Source organism: Centruroides vittatus, unplaced genomic scaffold (assembly GCF_030686945.1).
Source record: "Centruroides vittatus isolate TY-2023 unplaced genomic scaffold, ASM3068694v2 contig_260, whole genome shotgun sequence".
NCBI classification, from domain to species: Eukaryota; Metazoa; Arthropoda; class Arachnida; order Scorpiones; family Buthidae; genus Centruroides; species Centruroides vittatus.
Genome location: NW_027121652.1, coordinates 213,095 through 225,420, shown reverse-complemented (window position 1 = coordinate 225,420; position 12,326 = coordinate 213,095). Strand labels below are relative to the sequence as shown.

General features: G+C 34.0%; 1 pseudogene; it reads right to left on the bottom strand.

Annotated features, from left to right (window-relative positions):
- Positions 1–9,725: 9,725 nt before the first annotated feature.
- On the bottom strand, positions 9,726–11,971 carry LOC136971524 (uncharacterized; annotated as a pseudogene).
- Between the last annotated feature and the right edge of the window lie 355 nt (positions 11,972–12,326).

Below are 12,326 nucleotides of genomic sequence, written 5' to 3'. Positions count from 1 at the left end.
ATTGTGAAATTTTGCCGCCCCCTAAAAGTGCCGCCCGGGGCGGGCCGCCCCTGCCGCCCCCACTACGCTACGCCACTGCTTGTGGCCTGGACTTAAATACGTTTTCGTCTCGAAATTCGTCACTTTATTAATTTTTAATCCCCTTTCTCGGACCCAGATTGGTCTTTCTCTGTTACCAGGTGAAATTGGACCAGATCAGTTCCCGAGAAAAACGACTGTTTACGAATACAATTTGACGCTGTCTTTCGTTCGGTGTTGAACAATCCTTGTACCTTAAGGGAACTAAATTATAAAGGAAAGGGGGGAAATAAAATTGTTTTAATATTAAAACAACGCGAAAAAAGGGGAAAAAATTAGTAAATTAAATTTTTTTTTAGACAAGACGAACAAAAAGGAAATGTTAAACAATTTTAAATAAAAGGTAAATAACAAATAATTTTGCACTTATATTATTATTTTATTTTACAATATATATAAATATTAATGGGTTAGATAAAAATAATATAGATTAAACTTTTTTTCAGAGCCGAACTATCTCAATGAATTTATTAAAAATTTGATTGGAACCGATATTTGACCGTCTTTAGGTCTGCCTAATGACATAAGTATCGAAGAAATTCGACTTATTGAAGATTGAATCTATCTAGAAAATGATACAGGTAAAAAATTTTTCATCCGCCAAACTGGTCGCTTTCCGTATCCACGAGGGGGCGCAGGCCACATTGGTCCCACAAGGGGGCGCAGGATCGGAGAAAGTTGCTGCTTCTCCATTTCAAAAAACGGAAAAGAAGTGAAATATTGCTTAAAATTTGTGCACGAACGAATAGATGAAACGGACCCTTCCAGGATCAAACGACAAAGTCGAATGTAACCGAAGTCAATAGCAGAAACTTTTCATAAAGAAGTTAAGGTAAAAGTTCATCATCCGTACGTGGCGCGTTTTTTCATAATTTCGCTCTCTTAAGACACCTCACTAGTAGTAGACGTGTCCTAAACAGATAGAGATTTTTGGGGGCGACGCGTATAATAAGAGGTATAATCGATAACTCAGTGGATTAATAACCGACGGCACTTGTGCAGTTTAGGGGGTACGGCTGTTTGAAAGGTTTACTTACCCAGTGCGCACCGTTCGAAGACGCCATTGCTTAAGCTTGTTTTCGTCGCGGAACGGCACATCGGACGGAGGACGCGTGCGAAGCGTGTCACGTGACTAACCAACGCCACCTGTTTTATCTTCTTTTTTCTTATCTTCAACATATTTCTTAAACCATGCTGGAGGTTCTTCTTTCGAGAGTGTTGGTTTTTTTGGTTTTGGAATATCATTTTGGTCATTAGAGGATGAGGGAGAATTGTGACAAGAAGTAGAGTTTTCAGAAGAATTCAATGTGTTGGTTGAAGGTGAAGGTTGTTGGGAGTAGATCAATGTCTGATAAATTCAAATATCACAGTTTACTATTTAATATACCAGTTTAATTATGAAAGTGAATTTCTAATATGAAAAATTTTCTAAATATGATTTTTAAAAAATTCAAATGATACATGAAAATATATAAGTTTATCAACCTACTCCAATGTTGGCCTAACTTGCCCCAAATGTTTCTAAACAATATGTTCAAGGCAATTATTCTTATATCAGTCTCGACTTTTATATGATACTTTAACATGCATAAAATTCTCTTGCCAATAATGTATTTTATTCGTTGAACAGCATAACGCACGAATCAAAGTATTCAAGTAAATATAGTGAAAATTAATGAGAAAATAATATAAGTAAACAAATTTAACAATAATTCAAAATAGTCAAAATCATAGTAAAACAGGGCTGGGAAGAGAAGACAACAGTGTCTCTGCTGGCAGAGATATATTGGTTTTATAATCATATTTTTCATCAAAAAGTTGAAAATATGGCCAGGTGATGTAACCTTCACCACTCTTTCTGGCCCTGTCTTTATTTTTTCTGTACGTTGCCACCAAATTTCTCCATTTCATGTCACAATCTTCTGCAGTTAAAGTGTATCCTTGTGACTCCATTATGCCCTTTACTTTTATTCATAATTTTTTTTTATTTCCTGGCTTTCCAAACTGCTCCTCAATTGCCAGTCTCTCTGAAATTAGTAATCTGATCATGGCATCTGTCCATATATCTGTAAAATTGGAAATAAAAAAAATGTCAAGAATAGCTACACTAAAATTATTTCTAATTTTATGACATGTTCATTTGCTGGAAGACAGATGCTAAATCATATGCTTACCTCTTTTCTTCGTTGAATAATTTTGATCCTTCTTTCCTGTTAATGTAATACAAAAAGTAATAAATAAAGTAATTCATGTAAGTATTATTCGAAAAAAAAATTTTACCTGTATCATTTTCTATATTAGATGTATCTTCAATAAGTTTGATTTCTTCTATATTTAAGTCATTAGGCAAACCTAAAGACGGCCAAATATATGTTCCGATCAAATTTTTAAAGAATTCATTTGAGATAATTGACCTCTGGAAAAAAAAAGAAGAAAAAAAAAGCTTAGTTTTTCAATACTGACCAAATTATCCAATATAATCGTACAATCACGTTTTATCATATATATACCTTTCAATAATCTGTCTGCTATTACATCGTCCAAAGCAAGAGTGAATCGATAATTTCTATACAAAAAGTTTATTTGTTTCATGGAAGCCGCCATGTTAGTTCGTTGAACTACTCAACAGCGTTTAAGGCCGTTGAGTCCGTTGAGCTCAACGATGAAATAGCGCTGACGTCACTAATCTCAACGGACCACTCAACAGTCTGTTTAGAAACGTCGTTTTCTCGCCGTTGAGTGAACCGTTGAATATAGAAACGTACGGTATAACAAGGCCTGTCGACAGAGATGGGTGATTCAACTTAAGTAGGCCATCTTCTTTTCTCTTCAGTCTTGTGCACACAGAATTGGGTAGTTTAATTATTGCAATTTTCCGCTATAAGTTGAAGATTTATGTTGTATAAATACAAATTACATCGTAAATTTACCTGTTGTCACTGTATTAAGAAATACTTTGATAATCATGCTTCGCTGATGTAAAGATGTTGAATAAAATAAATGATTCATCGTCAAATAATATTTTTATATTTCCCAATATTGTTACAAAATATAAATATGAAAAATCCAGCAAAGCTTTGCATAACTTTCCCGGCAAAATTTAAAATTGCGTGTGGGGCTATCTCTTATAAAATTTTATATTAAAAATGTATGTTATTAATTATTAAAAAAATGGTAAATTCTTAGTTTCCAGGATAAAGATGAGTTTCGTTTAAAAAAAAAAAATTTGCAATAGCTAACAATAACTCTATTAAGTCCGACTCTGCTCGAGACGTGACACGTGACCCCTTCTATCCCCATTCTTTCAGGTTTAATCAGCAAAATTTAACACCACCGGTGAAAAATGGCAGCACTATCGAGTGTTTGACGAACAAAGAAACCGTTATATACACGAAATTAAAATTCACATGAGAATAATTAACAATAAATGTAATATACTAATACAGTAGAGCATCGATTATCCGATTCCCGATTAATCGACTTATCGGTTAACCGACCGCGTTCTAGTCGGCAAATTCAAATGTCTGCTAGTGATGTGGCGCTACAATATTTGTTTGTCTTGGCTACTTTAATATTATTTTTGTTAAATTTTTGTATGTTTTAGCTGGCAGCACCGGCTTGACCATGAAAGGGAGGCTAGTAACTAAACCAGACCTAATACACCAGGGGTTCCCAACCTTTTTGTACCTAAGAGCATATTCTAGGATACCGGCCGGACGGCGGGCACCATTTATTTTTTCAAGGTGAATTTATACTTGGACATAGTTAATAATACATACACATAATGTACAGAAAACATTTAATTCCAAAAATGTAATAAAACATACACAAGACTATTAACAATAATTTTTACAAAACAAGTAATTACTAAACAATGCATACAAAATCTACAGAGTATAAAAATTCTTTATAAAAAATATAAATCTGAAAGTAAATGTGATTTTTGGCATTGCATTTCATTGGCCATTGCTTCGTAATTAGGAGAGTATGATGATATTACTGCTCGTAAGCAATCGTCAAGGTGTTCATCTGTAAGTCGTGATCTATACTTTGATTTTATGATATTCAGAACGGATCGGTTTATTTCATTTCAGGTATGGGAGATTTGGTTGGTGGAGATTTGGTGGAGGGGAAAAAGAGATCGGTCGCATTTCGCTTTGTGCTTTTATCTGTGTTGGACGCCATTTCTACTTTTGAGTGGTTAATCATTAAAAACGAAAAAACTTTTACATAGCATTTTATTGAAAACCGAAATATCTTTATTTTTATTGTGGTCGCACAGTAGCGGGCACACGTAAAACGATCGGCAGGCGCTATAGTGCCAGCAGGCATAGGGTTGGGGACCACTGTAATACACTATACTAATAATGTATTTTTTCATACTTTTCGGTTATCCGACTTTTCAGTTATCCAACCAACCCCAGTCCCCAATTGAGTCGGATAATCGATGCTCTACTGTACTTCAATATATAAGTAAATAAATATTATACTATCAGATAGTACATTAATTAGACTTAAAATTAAATGAATTACATTCAAAAAACGTTATAAATAGTCAATACATCAGATTTCTCACACAAACAAACAAAAATTAAATACATTGTACAAAATAAAATTTACTTGCAGATAGGACTTTTTATTGTCAAAATCAAGTAAATTATAAAATGTTTAATAGGGTAGATGTACCAGTTGTGGCCAAAGCAAGCAAAGTTTTCCAGAAAAATATGTGCCAAATAATATTTCTTTGGACTTTTATGTTAAAGTTGAAAGTAAATAAAACCATAAATTTCAGTTTTTCTTTATGATAAATCATGTTTTATTTAGGAACTTTCACAAAATGTAATTATTAATTTCAAATGTAAAAGTTAAAATGTACCGGTTCTGGCCAACATTATACCAGTTTTGGCCATTTGAATGTACTAGTTTTGGCCATATTTATTAAAAGTTATTTTACTCTGTATTTCATCATTTCTGGTACGAAACAAGCACCTCTAGAATTCTTAGAGACTGGTGGTTCTATTTTTTCTATAATGTCATGTTTAGTGTACCATATACAATCAATTTTTTCAGGCCACTTCCAGTCAGTAGGTCCACTTATTTCCATCACGGACACTTTTGCCCTTGATTCAGTGAGATGGACAATATTTCCAGGAAAGTATTCACCTTCATACCGCACAATGACAAAATCATTCTTACAGAGAAGACTGAAGCTTGTAGGCCTACTAGAGTGAGTTGGAGTTGTGTCATCATCTTCATTCTCGGAATCTATGTCAATGCTAGAATTTGTTTTTGCGTCACTGGATATTTGTCTTTTTTTCTGTTGTTTTCTACTAATTTTAGGCTTGAACTTCTTCATTTTCTTCTCAGTTTCTTGTGCCTCTTTAAGCTGGACCCACTTATTAGCAGTTATGACACATGGTAGGTGAACTTTCTTCCTCTTTGACATTGACGGTTTTGTATTTGGCCATCTAATTACATCTTTCAAAACTTCTGCTGAAGTTTGAGGAGATTGCTGTCTTATTTGTGAACTGCTTAAGGACTGTATAGGACTGATGATAACTGAAAGCTTGCTAGTATTGGGAGTGGGAGTTGAGTCAGGACCTGAGCTGAGAGGTGTACTTGTATTAACAACAATGGGTGTAGTAGAAACTTTGCTAGTACTGGGAGTGGAAATATTGGTTGGAGTAGAAGAGTTTGAAATTTCTAGGCCTACTTGTGAAATTGGAGTCTTCCCTGCTTCATCATCTTCCAAGAACTTTTCCCAAACATCATATAACATATAAGCAGATTGTTCATAACACCAGTCACCTCCTCGTTCTTTACAAATTTTGAATTGTTTCAACAATTCTGGATCTAGTTTAGTTTCAAGGTATTCCAAATGGCTAAGCTGTTTCTCAGAGTTTACTTTTGCCATTGCTGCTGTTGAATGAACTGATGTGTACTTTGAAGGTAGCTTTGAATAGTCAACTGCATCAGGAGAGAATGGGTAAAGGCCACAAACTTGGAATCCTGTCTTCACATTATCAGGAAAGGCTTTATTTCCAATAAGTTCAGCAAGTGCTGGTATGATGTTGAACTTTGTTATTTCTTCATTGTCATGTTTATAACGCCAGGTTCTTACATATTGTTTCCAGTCTTGCTTCATTGATTTGAAAACAGTGACATCAAGGGGCTGAAGCACATGGGTGGTATTTGGGTATAAGCACACTACAATGATCTTTTTTTCACGGCAGAATTGACTTAAATCTAAAGACATATGAGAAGAATGCCCATCTAGAAATACAATAACAGGTAAGGGAACATTATTTTCTGTTAAGAATGGAAAAAAGACATTTGCAAAGTACTCATAAAAACTTTCAGCAGTCATCCAGCCTTTCCCAGTCTTACCTATGCCCCAATAAGAAGGGGCTGTTTTAACAATAATGTTTGGGATCCTTTCATATTTAAACACAGTAAGGGGAGGAGCACATTCTCCACTGGCATTTACAGTAATTAATGTAGTCACATTTTCTTTGTCTGAACTTTTAACAATGTCATAAACAGGTTTCCCTTTTTCAGCAAGTACTAAAGTGCCTTTGGGACATAAAAAGAAACTAGTCTCATCCAAGTTAAAAACACGTCGTGGATCACTCAAAATGGATATATCATCATTTAAGTGCTCCTCAACTTCTTTGAACCAATTTCGAATGTTTTGCTCTGTTACGGATCCTCTTGATTTACTCAAATATTCACTGTGTTTTTGACTGACAATAGGATTTCTTCTTAAAAATGCATCAAACCACTTCCTTCCTGGTTTGTTGTCAATAAATGGTGTTTCCAAGTTATTCTTTTTGACATAAAGTTCCACAGCACTAAGTAGGATTTCTTTGGTAACTGGATAACCAAGTCTTGCTGATTCAACAGTCCAATCAGAAAATGCTTTTTCTACAACACCCAAAACTGGTTGAGGTCCTGTGTGACCAGATGTTATAGGTGCATGTCCACTAAGTTTATGGCGAAGAGTAGTTCTTGGTACTTTGTAGATGATACTTGCTTTATTCACAGACATTCCATCTTTCACAGCTTTTATTGCACTTCGTACTTTACTTGGTGAATACTGAAAAAGGAGCTTTTTCACATTTGATGCTCTGATGTTTGTCCGCTGAACTTGTTTTACACGTGCCATGACAGTATCAGTTATCTAAAGAAGAGAGACATAGGCTATCTTTAGTACTTTTAATTTTACATAAAATAACTAGGCCTAAAAGTGCTAAAGCACTTTTAGGCCTAGTTATTTTGTACTAAAATCACTTAAAATAGTACTATAAAATAAATATTGATAATGATTTTAGTACTATAATATATTAGTTTACAAGTACTAAAATCACTTAAAATAACTAGGCCTAAAAGTGCTTTAGCACTTTTAGGCCTAGTTATTTTAAGTGATTTTAGCATTGTCAAACTTAATAAATAATTATATTTATAAACCACTGTAAAGGAACTAAAAGGCTCTTGGCCAGAAATGGTACATGCAAGTTCCATTTTTGGCCAGCTTATTGGCCACAACTAGAAAACTCATCAATTTAATGTACCACTTTTGGCCACCCTATGGTTGTCAAATAAATTAAAAAACTATCAAATGCAGACATGCAAGGATTAAATTAAATATAATTTAGAATCTTCTAGCTATAAAATTAAAAAGAATAACTGAAGGTTTTATTAAAAAAAGTTGGATTCACTTACCTGTGTCTGTTATGAAAATCTGTAAGGAATGGCTTATTTCCTGAAGGAACTGAACAAAAGTGATAATCATTATGAGTAACTGAAATTTTTCTTGACCAATCAGAAGGGATTTTCTTCAAAACCTTCATAGTTAACAATAAAAGTTTGTTTCATTGGACAGATTTGAATGTGGTGATTATATTTTTAAGTTAAATTTGTTTTCTGGCCAGAACTGGTACACCGGCCAAAACTGGTACATCTACCCTATACAAAAATATTACAGAAATAGTTTACATATACAAAGTTAATTGCAATAAATGATGCTATTGTCTACTCTTTCTGATGTATTAAACTACAAAGGAAAACTGGATCCTATTATGTAACGATCCATAGAACTTCCAAGATATGTTGATACTAATAATTATAGCTGTTGTAATTCCAAAATACAGATGTACAACAGATGTTGATATACTATCTTATTTATTATATCAATATACTTTAAATCATATTTATAAGTATATTGATAATAATTTTGGGTAAATAAAAATTAGTTTCATAAGAGCAAAGATGTTATATGTGTCTCAAGTGTTTGGCTTCAAATCAAAGCTGGCTTTTAATGTTTTCTTAAGCTGAAAAGCTTAAGATTTGACATTAGCATAAATTATCACTTTTTGTATAGTAAGCAATAGATTCCATAAGATTGTCTTTCTTAAAATATTTCTTGGTTTCTTTAAAAACAAGACTAATACAGTAGAATTCCAATTATCTGGATTAAATTAGTGCATCTTTCCCACTTTCATCCTTTTACACTGTAGCATACTTTTCTTCCTGATATTGTCATTTTTTCTCTTTGTATAATTATTTAAGAAAATGTTACTAGCAATATGCAAAATATTCTTTTGCAAATCAACACTATGTGAACGACAGTTGTGACCCAAAAATATATTTTCAGGCTTGTTTATTAAACCAAGTGCTACAATAACACCCTTTTGGTTTCTTTGCTGCAGAAAAGTTCCTCCATTTTCTTTTGAAAGCAACTTATTTACAATTACATATACATAAGACATACAAGTCACAACATCTATGTGAGGATCACATAGACCTCCCCTATCAGTTGCCCTGATCAACCTTTCGGCAGCTTTGTTTTCTTTGCTGTCGTCGTCAATTTGTGAACATAAAAACACTTGACAATAATCACATTTAAATTTTTTAATCATTGCATAGCTAGTGTGATAGGTGGAATGTAAAAGACAAATGATATGAACAAGCCACGAGGAACAAAAATATTTATTTACAGAATTATTTTATTAACAGGTTACGGATGCCCGTCACAGAGACGAATTCTCGCAGATATATATATATATATAGTCTCCGCTCTCGTTCAGAATTTTTACAATTTATGTTATACCCGATATGATTGTAATTAATTATTTATAACTATACTTACAACTAAACTTAACCTACCACTATAATTAATAGAAATAGAAAGATGAAGAAAGTAATAGGAGGCGCTACCGGTAGTTAGGCGTAAGGGGTCCTGATCTCGGAGGTCAATTACGGTGGATGTCCAATCTGTTAGCATCAGGTTTTATACTATGCGGTGGATACTCGATATGCACCGAGGTGTTTCTTGAGACTTCACAGGAACGGATCTCTCAATTAGTTCTCGATTCTGTCCCACCCTTTCTATCTGGGCTCTATCTGTTGGTCTTCATTTCACGCACGTACCCAAGGAGTCTCTCACGACCTTCCTTCTCGGTGTCCGGTCCAAAAGTGTCCGTTATTCTTATCCCTCTGACTCACCGTTTATTCGGGCAGGACCCCCTCCTGTCCCTTTTGTGAAAACCACCAATTAGGACCCACAAGAAAAGCCGTTCCTGTCAGGTGACGGGAAGGGTTAAGAGCGGAAGGGAGAAGGATTAAGGAAAGAAGAAAGGGTTCTAATTCTATACACAGTATTTACAAACAACAAAATGGCGGACAGCCACACTAGTATACCCAGCTATGTAAGTTAATAATGGCCACACTGAATCTTGAATACTATGTATGTCATCGTCATCGACGTGACAGTTGCTTATTAAACTTTGTGGTAAAACACAGTCATAATCTTCTGCCGCATGCTTTATAAAATGTCTCATTTCAGGAACAGCACTTAATGGAAGAGAAACCTCACCAATAGTATGCGATTTCAAAATTAGAGGCACTGTTGTTTGAATACGCAGCTTGGTTTCACATTCATACAGTTGGCGGATAGAAATATGGTAATGAGATCCAGCAAGTTGACGATACCTACTAAATCTATCCTCTAAATTATCTGTCTGTAACTTGCCACAAAGGAAGTAGCTGTTCTGTTTATTATAAATCCAGAATTGTGCTATCTGAAGCAATGCATGAGTAGTGTGTTTAAGAGCAAAATGTGTTTCTCTTGTTAACATTGCTGCATCATGTAACTTTTCTCACCTCTGTAACCAGTTTAAAAATTTTTGTAGAAAACTTATAATATGATCAGAATTTTTGGTTATAGGTTCTTGAAATGGATTTCGAAGCCTTAGACCTTTTAAAGGGGTTTTCACATTTACAATATCCCACCACCTGCAAGTTACCTCAATGTAATTTGCAGTAGTTTCCCAGTTATCAAAATGTTTCACACAGCCCAATTCCCTCATAGCTATGTAGGTGCTTGGAGTAAAAATGTGCAAGACCAACTTTACATTCTGGCGTTCAATATCAGAAGGATACAAAGATTTCAATGACAAATTAACTCCATATTTTAGCAGATTTAGCTTTTCATTTGAATGCAGCTGTTTTAAAGCTGAAGAGGAAGCAATCTGTGGAACTGTAGATGTATCATTAAAATCAGGATAAATCATATCTTGATTGACTTTGTTCAACCAATTATTTCGTATGCATTTAAGGATGTGAACTGGATCAATAACAAAAAATAGTTTTCTGTTGGAATCACTTGGATGGCAGTATTCAGTTTTCACTGATGTGGTTTGCTAAAAAAGGACATTGCTTTACTGTTGATTGAATTATTGTCAGAGACAACAGCCACTACAGTAAAACCTATCTCTTCTAACTTAACAATAATTTTCTTAAGAAATGTATGAAGTATATCACCTCTAATAGTTTTAACAGGTAAAATATGCACAACTTCCTTGTAAGATGATGACAAGCTAGAAATCATAAAAACATAAGCACTTGTAGCCAACTCTTCTGTGCCAAATGCATTTCCTACCACAGAGCCTCCTTTGTAGTCAGAATTTGCTCTTAAATGAATTTCATCTATTTGAAGAATGACAGTTTTTTCTTCTTCTTTCAGGAGATGACTTTTGAATGAGACATATCTGAGCATGCTAGAGGTATCTTGTTCTAATTGTGGGCTACTTTGAAACTGTGCACATACTCGACGTATAGTACTTGGGCTTGGTATCTTTATAATGTTAGCTGATCTGAGAAACTTATATGCATGAGGAGAAATAGAATATAATAAGCTGAAAAACACCATGATACTGCAGGAATATCGTAACCTTGTTTTGCATACTGGAAGAAGTAAGACCTGCTCTTTCAGGAATGCAACAATTTCAGTATCATCTTCATGCACTATGCCTTCCAACTTATTGAGATAACTTAAAATACATTGTATGCATTCATCCATAGTAAACTGGGAAGCATCATTTGTGAACTTGGTATGACATTCTTGTACAATTTCATCTATCTCATTAACATTACTTACAACCAGTGGCAAAGAGACTTTGATATTAGACAGATGCTTCACTTCTTGGTTTTTATAAAACACTGTTACCATAAGTTCTTGATTTACTTGTACGCTGCAAAGTACTTTCACATTTCGTGTGTCACTGAGAAGCACAATGCTGATGCAATTTTCTCTTGAAATCATGATCCATTCTTTTGGAAATTTCTCAGCATTACTATAAAGTTTATCCTTCATTTCCTGAAAATTTGTAAATGTTGTTGTATTGACATAATGATTAAAGGATGTGACACTTTCTTGTATTTTAGCTTTTAAAACTTCATTTTCAAGACGCTCCCTTCTTTTACTTGGTACCTCCCTTGCCACTGCAGTCTTTTTATCTGACAAATACTTTGGACAATTTGGTAGTTTTGAAGGTACTGCACCTACAAAGAAATACCAATATTGTTTTACTAACATGTGGAGCTTTAATTCATATTCAACAATGTGCAACAAAAACTTAAGAGAAATTAAATATCAACATTTTTATGACATACGTGTAGTGTAATAGTACAGTACACGTATTAATACCACATACTCAATCAGGGCTCTTTTACAATTATGAGAGGGAATACATGTATCATCATTTGACTACATAGTATAAAGAAATAATGACAACTAACCACATGGAATAAAAGGAGATAAAAACTGAGATTTGACAAAAAATCAAAATTTTAATAGATGTAAAAAAGAAATATTTAACTCGTTAATTCCCCCGCAGCGTAAAAAAAAATCATAATTAATAATTAAATTATAATTAAAAATAATCAAAACGAAAAAAAAACGAAAGAAA